Source organism: Lepidochelys kempii, chromosome 3 (assembly GCF_965140265.1).
Source record: "Lepidochelys kempii isolate rLepKem1 chromosome 3, rLepKem1.hap2, whole genome shotgun sequence".
Taxonomy (NCBI): Eukaryota; Metazoa; Chordata; order Testudines; family Cheloniidae; genus Lepidochelys; species Lepidochelys kempii.
In genome coordinates this window covers 191,325,310-191,338,612 of record NC_133258.1, presented here as the reverse complement: position 1 = coordinate 191,338,612, position 13,303 = coordinate 191,325,310, and the positions used below count along the sequence as shown (strand labels likewise).

The 13,303-nt window shown below is 43.6% G+C and overlaps 1 protein-coding gene across 4 annotated transcripts in view; it reads right to left on the bottom strand.

The window, feature by feature from the left end:
* PCSK2 (proprotein convertase subtilisin/kexin type 2) overlaps positions 1-13,303 on the bottom strand; it is a 202,780-nt gene that overhangs the window by 188,514 nt on the left and 963 nt on the right. The gene's annotated exons all lie outside the window — the stretch shown is intronic.

Genomic DNA, 13,303 nt, shown 5'->3' with positions numbered 1-13,303 from the left:
TAAGAGGCTCCTCCTCCTCTCTCTCCCTGCAGCTCCTGATGCTTTCTGTTATTCCCTCTCACTTTTTCTCCTGCCTGCCTGTTATGTCTCTTGAGCCCTCCTTCCTCCAGCACAGCACTCCACCATCTCTGTGCATCTACAGCAGAGAGAATACATATGCACCAGCAGCAGACACAATTTTCTACACTCTGGTTCCTAGTGGCGCACCCCCACCCCCACAGTCTGGCACCTGAGGTGGCCACCTCTGATAAGGCCAGCCCTGAGTACGGTCTTTTCTGATAGCCTGTGGGACACTGGTGATTAAGATCATTGTGAAATGTAAGGGAATTATGGATACTCACTGATATTATGCTTTAGACTCTGGGACTGCTGGGAGAAACAGACAGGAGAGAAGGCAGCTATCTACCTGTCTCCAATGTAAATCAAGCGTTATGGAATCAAAACAATGGAAGCCCCATTTACATACAAATTAGCTGGGGGATGGGAAACCCACAGAAATGGAAGAACAACAGGAAGCCTTCCTGCTCCTTGTAACCAGGTCAATGCACTTTGGGAGATACAAGTGGAAACAGAGAACTATTTTAGCATCCTTCACCTGAAGCATCAAAGAAAGCAAGCGCTTTGGGCTTTGTGTGTTGGATCCTGGATAAGTACTGACCAGCTATGCTGAAAGAACTGTGGTGAGAAATGACTTTGAACAAAGGATTTTAGCTTGTTAAGTTAGATTTTAGTCTCAGAAGCATATTTTGACTTTTGCTGGTTTGTAGCCATTTCTATCCCAATGCCTTTTACTTGGTATTACTTAAATAGTTGTTCTCTGTTAATAAACTTAATCTTGTTTGATTACACAACCATCTCAGTGCAGTGTTTCAAACTGACGGGTAAAATCCTCCACCAAACTAACTGGCTGGTGCTGTGGACAATGTCTGTAAAGGAGCAGTGACCTGGATACGGTTTTGTGACTGCTACAGTGAGAGGGGCTGAGCTCTGCAGAGGAGATGGTTTGGGGGGGACACTCAGGGCTGAAAGGGTTGTTGGGGTCACCCTGCAAGAAGTAACCAGGCTGGTGGAAGCCACGGTGAGATCACTGTGCTGAAAACAGGGATCTGAACCAAAGCTGCACAGCACAGAGACCTACAGGGTAGGCAGTGACAACTCCTTACTGGTCTGGGTTCAACCCCAAAGTGTCACAGCTTCTCAGTTAAGTCTGCCTACAAATTAATACCAAACATGCTGTTGGTCCTGTGATAGAATCACTTATCCTTAGGATCTGGACTGTGACTGTCAGTTTACACCCATCATTATTTAATTATGCTGGATTTGAACCTTTGCCCTAAAGGCTCTATTTCATCTACACCATCCTGTCCCCTTGGTGTTTATTTTTCTCCATACTGCAGTGGGATTTTTAACTTCCACCTGGCCTGCTGCCAGAGTTCAATGCTTCTCTCAAAAGACAGCATTTTTAAAAGTGCAACAATCCCTCTTCTGTACAGCACTGCAGTGTCAGCACTTTGGGACACATTCAGCCCCCGTGTAACTCCACTGATGTCGAGGATCATCAATTTGATCTGGGTTTATCCAGTTCTGGTATTGAAATCTTGACTTTGTGGCCTAGACCCAAGAAGGAAATAATCTAAAGAAACTCCAGTACTGGAATAGGTAGGGTAAAAATAAAGGAAATAGAAAGAGCTATTTCATCTGTATCAACCCTATCACCTCAGGTAGCGCATCCTGACACAACCCATGTGAGCACAGAAGTCTCCAGCCATAGCAGACCTGTAATGGTTATGTCACCTAGAGGCAGGAAGGGGAGAGCAAAGATTTGGGACGGGGGTTGAGCTCACTGCATGCTATAAATCAAAGCTCTGCAGTGGGTTTGGTTGAGCTCTGGTAAGGAAGGGGAGGTGTGAGGGTTGGTCAGGCCAAAGAGCAGTGGGCTATGCTGTATCACAAAATGTTAAGGAACTCCGTCAAAAAATTCAGCCTCTGATGGCATAACACATGGTGCTCCCTGGTTAAAATAGTCTCCCTGCACCCTCCTGCCCACAGAATATCCACTAATGTCTTCTTCTTTCTTCCCTTCCCAAAAATTCCACACTTACTCCCCCTTACAGTCTATTTATTCCAGGCTCTCACCAACCTCAATTCAATACACCAATCCTTCATCTCCACTCCTCGCCCAGGGCTCCTCAACCCATCACCTTATCATGGAGGCTTCTTTAGGTGGCAGTTGTTCCTCACAGTAGCAGCTCCAGGGGGCAGGCAGGTGGCTTTTGGTCTCCACAGACAGCTGTGATTATAGGCTGGTCATCCTGAGGCATCTGGCGGCTGGTCAGCCCCCCTTCACTGGTGGGATAGGTGGGTGGGGAATGAGTATGTTGATGAGTGGCTGTCCCCTAGCTGTTGGTGAGAGCACACACCCCTCTGGCCAGCATCTCCCACTGGTAACTTAGGCAGCTCAGTACCTAGCCATACTAACTTTTGTGAATCACAGTCTAAGGTACATATTTCCCCCCATTTGTTACATAGGGAGCCCAGGTGCTTACCTCAGGCTTTGTGAATCCCAGTAATGTTCTAGGCACCTAAAAATGTATGCATCCAGGCCTAGGTGCTTACCTTTCTCAAGATGCTCCTTCATAGGAGGACATGAAACCTCTGAAACAAGGGGGTCACATCAGTGGGAGAAGTTCTAATAGAGCCACCTTTCAAAGGCAATCTACAAATCCCAAGAGCTGGCAGAGCTAATGTAGCCTCAAATCAGTAGTGGTGAACACTGATCAGCTTTGCCTGTGAGGTCACATTCCTCATCTCCACAGAATTCCCCAGGGCACTGCCCAGTTAGCTGGGCTGACCGTGCACTTGGGGAAGGCTCTGTGGTTACATACCAAACTATAGCATGTCTTAGGCAACATTCATTGGGCCTGCTCTTCACCTAAAGTAAATAGAGCTAGACCAATATATGCCAGTTGAGGGTCTGACCCATTGTTTTTAAATCCTCCATTTATTGGAAGAGTTATTCACATGTGTCATAAATATAAAGGGAAGGGTAACCACCTTTCTGCATTCAGTGCTATAAAATCCCTCCTGGGCAGAGGCAAAACCCTTTCACGTGTAAAGGGTTAAGAAGCTAAAATAACCTCGCTGGCACCTGACCAAAATAACCAGTGAGGAGACAAGATACTTTCAAATCTGGAGGGGGAGGGAACAAAGGGTTTGTCAGTCTGTGTGATGCTTTTGCCGGGAAAAGAAAAGGAATGCAGCCTTACAATTGTTAGTTAGTAAGCAATCTAGCTAGAAATGCATTAGATTTCCTTTTGTTTAATGGCTGGTAAAATAAACTGTGCTGGATGGAATGTATATTCCTGTTTTTGTGTCTCTTTGTAACTTAAGGTTTTGCCTAGAGGGATTCTCTATGTTTTGAATCTGATTACCCTGTAAGGTATTTACCATCCTGATTTTACAGAGGTGATTCTTTTACATTTCCTTTAATTAAAATTCTTCTTTTAAGAACCTGATTTGATTTTTCATTGTTCTTAAGATCCACGGGTTTGCGTCTGTGTTCACCTGTACAAATTGGTGAGGATTCTTATCAAGCCCTCTCCAGAAAAGGGGGTGTAGGGCTTGGGGGGATATTTTGGGGGAAGACATCTCCAAGTGGGCTCTTTCCATGGTCTTTGTGTAAGACGCTTGGTGGTGGCAGCATAGGGTTCAAGGACAAGGCAAAGTTTGTACCTTGGGGAAGTTTTTAACCTAAGCTGGTAAAAATAAGCTTAGGGGGTCTTTCATCCAGGTTCCCACATTTGTACCCTAGAGTTCAGAGTGGGGAAGGAACCTTGACATAGTGACAGAGCGGTGGGATCATTTTGAGATCATTTTGGGATCATTTTGAACCAGAAGCACAGCAGGATTTTAAAAATTGTGTAAAAGAGGATTGCAGCTGTAGATTCTGTCTCTCTGGCTGGGGGACAGAGCAGCAGGCATAACAAATGGATTTTTCTGTAGGCTGAGAAGAACTATCAGGAAAAAAAACATAGGTATCAGGTTACAGCACAGCAAAATTTTACAAGCCAGGTTTTTTTTGTTTGTTTTGTTGTTTTCTTTCTAACTCTCGGGTGTAAAGTTAGTTAAAAACAGAGAGGCTAGGATGACAGAAAGCAAGGCACAACACAAACTGGAGTTAACCAGACTGGAAGCAAAAGGGAAAGAAAAGGAACACCAGAGAGCTATGGAGGCAGAAAAAGAGGCAGAAAAAGCCCAGGAGGCTGCCCACAGGAGAGCTATGGAGGCAAGGGAAAAAGAAATGGAGGAGAGGGGAAAAGAGACAAAGAATGCACTGGAGATAGGGAAGGCAAAGGTTCAGCAGAATATACCAGATAACCCTAACCATTCTTACCCAACAATCCACAAATGGGAGTGACTATGTCCACAGTATGATGAATCCAGTGATATTGCTGAATATTTTCTCACCTTTGAGAGACTGTGCACACTCCATAAAATTCCTGAAGCTCACAAGATGACCATATTGGTCACAAAATTGACTGAAAGAGCTCTGGACATATTCAATAAGATGCCTATTGATGACACTTCTGATGATAATAAATTCAAGGATTTCGTTTTAAAGCAATTTCATGTTACACCTGAAACTTACAGAGTAAAATTTAGAGCCCTTAAGAGAGGACCTGGACTAAGTAATGTGGCTTATGTAAACCAGATGACAGATCTGTTTCATAAATGGCTCAACAGATGGGCTGTAACTAGCTTTGGAGGAATGCGGGATTTGATGATACAGGAGCAATTCCTAAATATGACCAAGGATGATATAAAACAGTGTTTATGGGATAAGAAAATGGACTCAGCAGGAAGTCTTGCTTCTTATGCTGATCAATACGAACAGTCCCAGACCGCCAGAGAGGCGGGACAAACCAGAACAAAACGGGTGGAGGGAGGAGAGAGGAACAACCCTGGTCGTAGTTGGAGCGGATACCAGAAGGGACAACCTCAGACCACACCCTACTACGGGGGGCAGCCCAAGGCCCTAACTACACCCCAAGGAACACTCTAGACACCTTATCGTCCTGCCACACTGTTCTCCAGCAACCCACCCCACCCCAGTGACCCACCAGCTGGATGATGCTTTAAATGTAATGAGCCGGGGCATGTAAAAGCCAACTGCCCAAGAACCCCAACAGATTACAGTTCATTGCACCAGAATCACACCAGAGGTCCTCAGGCCCAGATACCTCCCAGATAACCTCAGAGCGGAGGGAAACTGTGAGTGTGGGCAGGAAGAAGGTCACCGCGTGGAGGGACACTGGAGCACAAGTGTCGGCTATCCATGCTTCCTTAGTAGACCCCAATTTAATCGACCCAGAGGTCCAAGTGACGATTCAACCCTTCAAGTCAAACTCTTTTGACTTGCCTACAGCCAAGTTGGCAGTCCAGTACAAAGGCTAGTCAGGAACATGAACTTTTGCAGTCTATGATGATTATCCCATCCCCATGCTGTTGGGGGAAGACTTGGCCAATCATGTGAAGCTAGCCAAGAGGGTGGGAATGGTCACCTGCAGCCAGGCTAAGCAAGCTGTCACACCTAGCTCTGTTCCGGAAACTTCAACCAGGACCCCGTCAGGGGTGATGGAACCGGACCCCACCCCACATCTGCAACAGCAGTAGTGGATCCAGTCCCAGAGACCCAGACAGAGCCAGTCCCAGAACCAGAACCAGTGGAACAACCAGCACCAGAACCATTGCCAGTACCAAATCCAGTACTTGCAACCCCAACACCAGAGGGCTCCACCAAACCTGCACCGGCAGCAGCAGATAACCCTACACAAGAGGCTCAGCCAGAGCCTGAACCCCAACATAGTGCACCAGCAGAGAGCGGTTCACCATCAACAGAAACAGCCCCATCACCTGCATCACTTCCAGAGGGACCAAGCCTAGGTCCACAATCCAATGAGTAACTGATGTCTCCAGCATCAAGGGAACACTTCCAGACTGAACAGGAAGCAGATGAAAGCCTCCAGAGAGCTCGGACGGCAGCACAGAGCAACCCACTGCCTCTCAGCTCTTCCAATCAATCCAGGTTTGTTGTAGGAAGAGGACTTTTATACAAGGAAACTCTTTCTGATGGACATCAGGAAGACTGGCATCCTCAGAGATAGTTGGTAGTTCCAACTAAGTACCGGGTAAAGCTATTAAGCTTAGCCCACGATCATCCTAGTGGCCATGCTGGGGTGAACAGAACAAAAGACCATTTGGGAAAGTCGTTCCACTGGGAGGGAATGGGCAAGGATGTTTCTACCTATGTCCGGTCTTGTGAGGTGTGCCAAAGAGTGGGAAAACCCCAAGACCAGGTCAAAGCCCCTCTCCAGCCACTCCCCATCATTGAGGTTCCATTTCAGCGAGTAGCTGTGGATATTCTTGGTCCTTTTCCAAAAAAGACACCCAGAGGAAAGCAGTACACACTGACTTTCATGGATTTTGCCACCCAATGGCTGGAAGCAGTAGCTCTAAGCAACACTAGGGCTAACGAGGGGTGTCAGGAACTATTGGACATTTTTGACAGGGTAGGTTGGCCCTCCGACATCCTCACAGATGCAGGAACTAATTTCCTGGCAGGAACTATGGAAAGCCTTTGGGAAGCTCATGGGGTGAATCACTTGGTTGCCACCCCTTACCATCATCAAACAAATGGCCTGGTGGAGAAGTTTAATGGAATTTTGGGGGCCATGATATGTAAATGAGCATTCTAATGATTGGGACCTAGTGTTGCAGCAGTTGCTTTTTGTGTAATGCTTTTGCTGGGAATATATCAGGAATGCAGCCTTACAACTGTTAGTTAGTAAGTAATCTAGCTAGAAATGCATTAGATTTCCTTTCGTTTAATGGCTGGTAAAATAAACTGTGCTGGATGGAATGTATATTCCTGTTTTTGTGTCTCTTTGTAACTTAAGGTTTTGCCTAGAGGGATTCTCTATGTTTTGAATCTGATTACCCTGTAAGGTATTTACCATTCTGATTTTACAGAGGTGATTCTTTTACCTTTCCTTTAATTAAAATTCTTTTTTTAAGAACCTGATTGATTTTTCATTGTTCTCAAGATCCATGGGTTTGCGTCTGTGTTCACCTGCACAAATTGGTGAGGATTCTTATCAAGCCTTCCCCAGGAAAGGGGGTGCAGGGCTTGGGGGGATATTTTGGGGGAAGACCTCTCCAAGTGGGCTCTTTCCATGGTCTTTGTGTAAGACGCTTGGTGGTGGCAGCATAGGGTTCAAGGACAAGGCAAAGTTTGTACCTTGGGGAAGTTTTAACCTAAGCTGGTAAGAATAAGCTTAGGGGGTCTTTCATGCAGGTCCCCACATCTGTACCCTAGAGTTCAGAGTGGGGAAAGAACCTTGACATGGTGGCAGAGTGGTGGGATCATTTTGATCCAGAAGCACAGCAGGATTTTAAAAGGTTGTGTAAAAGAGGATTGCAGCTGTTTATAGTTTAATGAGAGGTTTTCCTATTTTCATAATGAAGGAATGTTTGTGTGAATGAATCTTATAGGATGCCATTAAAATTGATTATTGAACTCGTAATAGGGTGTGCTTAAGTCTGAGGCCTGATTTTCAGCCCACTGATTTCCATGCGAGCAGAAACAGATCCTATATTTTAAAACAATGCATATCTATGGTGCACACACAAAGGCCTACATTTCCAAAGACTGGTCTCCCCTTTTGCACTGCATATATTTTCACCTGCATTTTATAGAAGTAAAGCTCTGCTCCCATGATAGTAAACATTCTAACGTCTGTACTTTGCCTAGGCAAAACCAACACTTTCTAAATGTGTGCAAACTCAGCACTGGTGCGCTGACCCGCAAAGTGCAGACACAGGTATGTGCACAAAAAATTGGGAAGGTACATGCACAGAGGCTCAGGTAAAAGTCTGGCTGAATGCTGACCTCCAAAAAGGCCACTAAATGTTTGAGTAAAATCGATAAGAAATTCTCAAGAGCCAAATCCTGCATTCCTTACTCACGCAAAATTCCCCATTTCAATCACTGAGTGTTTTCGGTGCACAAAAACACAGGACTGAACCTTAAATGTAGAAATAAGGCACACTTTAAATAGTGAAGGTAATGAGCCAGCAGTACCATTTTAAAATGGTTGTGGTGGATTATCCAGCACTGGCAATTTTTAAATCAAGACTGGATGTTTTTTCTAACAGATATGTGCTAGTTTAAACAGGAGTTACTAGAAGATCTGTGGCCTGTGCTGTATAGGAGGTCAGACTAAATGATCCCAATGTTCCTTTCTGGCATTATAATTGATGCATGTATCCACAGAAAAGCCTCTCTCAAGATTTAGGGGCTGATCCAGATCTGCCCACTGTGATAACTATCTTTATAGCATTCGGTGTGAAGTGGGAGCAGAGCTAAAAACAATTCAAAGCCTGTATACACAAAGGTATCTGAACAATCCTCGGATTACGGTTTTATTCAAAGAAAAACACAGAACAGTACCAATGAGAAGGAAGAAGGAGCCTGACCACTTTGGAACAGGGAGCGGAGGGGATTTTGCCCGTTGTAAAGAGCTTCCAAAGCTGCAAATCTGTCAGTCTGCCACTCATCTAGATTTCTACACCATACAAACTCCTGCCCACACGCCGTGCTTCCCAAGTTTGTGCGGCAGCTCATAAGAGGGAAAAGGGGATGTACCACAAGCAGTGCAGTGTAGTCATTGACAGGACTGCTTGAATATAAGAACATAAGAACAGCTATCCTGGGTTAGACCACAGGTCCATCTAGCCCAGTATCTTGTCTTCTGACAGTGCCCAATTTCAGGTGCATCAGAAGAAATGAACAGAACAGGTAATCATCAAGTGATCCATCCTGTCATCCATTCCCAGCTTCTGGCAAACAAAGGCTAGGGACACCATCCCAGCCCATCCTGGCAAATAGCCATTGAAAGGTCTATCCTCCATGAACTTATCTAGTTCTTTTTTGAACCCTTGCACTCAGAGCAAATCCCCAAACTGTGTGGAGCACTTGTTGGAATAAATGAAGACATGCACCTAAGCCAGCTGGTCTTAAGCAAAATGGGGAGCAAAGCAATCGCCTGCTCAGGTATGTATCTTTGCTTTCTGCATTGGCACAGCTCTTCTACATCTTTTCAGCCAATGCAGGATTTGGCCCACAGTTTGGAAGCAGCAAACACAAAATGTTTTGAGATTTTTAGGACACTGACCACTGATTGTTCAAAGCATTTCACCACTGCAAGATGAGTGAAGGTGGAGTATATAGACATGGTGGCATTTTGTCATGACTATGAGATATGTAGCTAATGAAAACAAAATGTGAAACTAAGTTGATCTTACTTAAAAACCTGCACACAAATCTGTAATGATTAGGTGACCTTTGTTTCTGTAATCTGTACTGAGAAAAGCTCTATTGTGGAAACATTGATATTTTGTGAATATTGCTTCATTTAATAAGCCAAAGTTTAATTTTCTTGAATAGAGAATATGAACACTAGGAAATGTGAAATATAGAACAATCCTGCTTCATTGTGGATAGAGATTTGGTGACAATCTTTTTTTTCAACTACAATTTATTGATTGTATAATGGACTAGTCAGGGGTATGATATAATGTAACTGTCTTTTCTGTGCAAAGTATCGTAATGCAGAGTTGCCAAGTCTTACAATTTTATCGTGAGTCTAACAATATTTGGTATTATTCTTCAAGTCCCAGATTCTGGATGCTCAGCTTTCATTTGTGGACAAAAGCGTGAAAACATGATGCAAGAGTGCTTCAAGGGTTCGAAAGCAAATAAAGAGCCATCTTAACATTTTCACTTTTAAATGTCATGTTTTAGGGTTAGAAGGAGTGGGAATGTGAAGAAATGAATGTGGTTTATAAGAGTGACCATTTTATGAGGAATTTTAGAGTTGTTTTAGGAAGGTGCAGATAAACTGGAAAGCTCTCAACCTTACAAATCAAAATACATCATTAAAATGTAATTAAAGCAAAGAAGGGAGTTTAGGATTATTTGAAATAAGATAAATTCAAGTTAAGATTTTCAAGAATCCATGCCTAATGCCACAGTCCCAGATCTATATTTAGGCACCTGATTTCAGGAGGGCTGAGCACCAAGCATCTCCCACTGAAGTCCTTGGGCACTGCGCACGAGAAAAAAAATCAAGCAACTTATTTAGGTGCCCAAATATGGACTATAACTAACTCAGATTCAGAGCTGGAGTTAAAGCCCACAAGGGATCCAAAGCTTGAACTTAAACTTCTGACTAGAGTTAAGAGCCAAGTTGCTGCATCTTCACTGCCATTTCAGCCTGAGTTAGTTAACTAGGGTTAGCTAACCAAAGGTAAGAACACACTTATTTTTTTTGCATTGAAGACCTACCCAAAGGGGGTCTGGCCTATCAAAGAACAGCTAAAATGTGTAATATTAGCCCTCATTACAAATTTCTCAGTTACATTTTACTGGAAATCTGCTGCTAAACAACCTGCTATATTAACTCATGTGTCAGTTATGAAAGAACCCTGCATACATTGAATCAGATATTTTTAAAAATCTTCTATGAAACTAATACCTTGAATTATTTAAAAAATTGTTGTCTGAATTATGTAAAAGGTAAACAGCCTCTCCCACATTTCTCCTATATTTACATATATGGTATTCTGTGCCCGTGAAGAGACAGATATAAGACCAAGTAAGTATATTACCAAATGAGGGTTACACTCTACCAGCTTTACTCCCAGTGAGAAGCACCTCCTCTGCAAGAAACACCATTAAAATAAATGTGATTACTTTCAGAGTGAGGTGCTACTCAACATCAGCACAGAGGGCAGGATTTGGCTTGAGTGAATAATTTATCAGACTGTCAAAAACAACCTTTGTGGTTGAAGGATGTAACCATGATCAGTGCTATCTGTGGTTTAATATTTTTAGTATTTTCTGTATGTTTCATTGTACAATTTAGAAGTTTGCAATAAAAAGATCTATTTAAAATAATTGGCTGTTTATTATTCATATAGTACCCACAGTTGTAGGTACCTACCCTGAAGAGTTTAGAACCGAAGGCCCTGATTCTGCATAAACATACACTACATATGCCCTCTTTTAACTTTTTGCACTGATTTAGTCCCATTAAAGTTGCCTTTGAAGAATCAAGGTCTGAAAGGACACTAAGACCAGTGAAGACATGAAGGATAAGAGTCCTCTGAGTTCACAAATACTGAAAAAGCACCAGAGCAGCTGACACATGCCAAAAGGAAGCAGAGATCAGAGCACTGAATCAGAGCTATCAAACTCTGTGCCAGACATAGTGAGGATTCCCCCGTCTAAGTGAAGATAGTAATCAGCCTCCTTTGTATTATCCTCTGCTGCAGAACTTGATAAATGCAACATGTTTTAAAGAATGCAATGATATTTCCTCTGCTGAGAGAGGGAGAGAGAGAGAGAGTGTGTTGGGGATGGAGGGGGTGGAAGAAGGCACAGGTTGGTTGGGAATAACATCATATAACCTGGAAGTCTCTCCGAGCAGCGTGTGAGCCACAGCAGAATAGTTTATGAGTGTCATTCCTGGAAGTGCACACACATTGCTGTGGGCTAGTCTGGTGGCCTGGCACCGCTTTTGTCATTTTACATGCAAAGGAGATGTGTGAAATTGCACAACCCCAGCTGTGGATTTCAGACAGGATCAGGACTCTCACCCCAAGGCTGCTGGAGAGTGGCCCTTCCCCACTTCCTTCTCTCTCTCTCCTCTGAATTTTCCCCCACCCGGATCATAAGAATATACACATTAAAAAAGCAAAGGTGAAAATAAACACTGCCAGGGACCCCCAACCTCACTAGTCAGCACCAGCAGTGACAGGTCCCAGGACATGGTGGCAAAGGAGCAGGCTGGGAAGAACAGGGGAGACTGATGCCAAAGTGTCCCATCCAACAAACCCGAGCAGTATACAGAAGCTCAGGTATAAGATCACTTCCAAAAGGCACCAGCAATGAATTCCTGTTCCTAACAGAACAAGGATTTCAGTACTACCAACCAACGCAGTATCGGTCAGAGCTGGAATGAGGCCAAAGTGGTAATTTATTTTGCCTTCATTTCTCTAATGAAACCTCAGTGGAGCTGCCATAATACTGCCCAGATGCAGTACGTGGCTCTGGAGAAGGCAGTCTAACTACACATGGGTTTTGATCTAAATGGAAGGGCCCGATCCAACGCTCCCTGACGTTAATGACCAGACTCCCATTCATTACAATGGAAGTTGGATCAGGCTCTTATTGCATAACTACTGGGAAAACAAAAACACCAAAGAGCAGGTTTCAGAGTAGCAGCAGCAATGCTAACTCAATTCCTCTCCCTGTGTACATCTGGGAGTTTATCCTTACCCTGACTGCTCCCGTTGTATTGACCTCAAGCATTTAATCAAACCTGTTCCCTAGTTTAATCTATTTATTAATGATATTATTAATTATTATTAATTATTCAGTGAACCTGGATTAAGGGACCCACATCTAGGTTTAATTAATATTTGATCTGGAGAGATTGCCAGTTTGGGGTTTGCCTGGGTTGACTTCTCAGCAACCAGAAACAAAACAATGTCAAAAGGTGCTTCAAGTTCTCCAGGTCAAATAACTGTGTACGATCCTGCATTACCTTTTATCAAGTTCTCTTGTCCTAAAATCTCACATTGCTCTTAGAGAAGACCATGACTATCGATGCCTCTGTCAGCCTGGCTCTGAGTGTCAAAGCAAATGTGAAACCTCACATGTAAATTATGTAAGCTCCTTCGGTTAGTTACCTTTAAATCTTTTATAGAGGTGCAGTTTCTAAGCAATTTCAATTAGTGATCACTATATGCAGGTTTTAGGAAGCGCATGGGTGTGCACCATGCATTCTTTTGTTCAGTCCCAGAAATTGCTTAGTACTATTTCAGGATGAGAGTTAAATTGGAGGATGTTTACACAGCAATGTAGTAGGTACTGAACTAACCATGCGGGGAAACTCCTTGTTTTTAGTCCAAGAAGCACTGATCTGAATCATATCGTGTCACCACTGATGAGTAGCTTGTAGTGGATCTTTGCACATCCACTATTTCAATATGTTACACCACAGGAAGTAAGGAGCAATTTTAAAACAGCTCTTATTTGTTTTCATTCCTTTACATTAACTTGCTAGCTGGGCTGATGGAGGGGTGTGCTCAAACAAATGATTTCCTGCTCTCTTTCTGAAAACTATCAGTTATCAGGTGCATAGACCCACAACGTTCAAGCATGACCTTAGCCCAAATT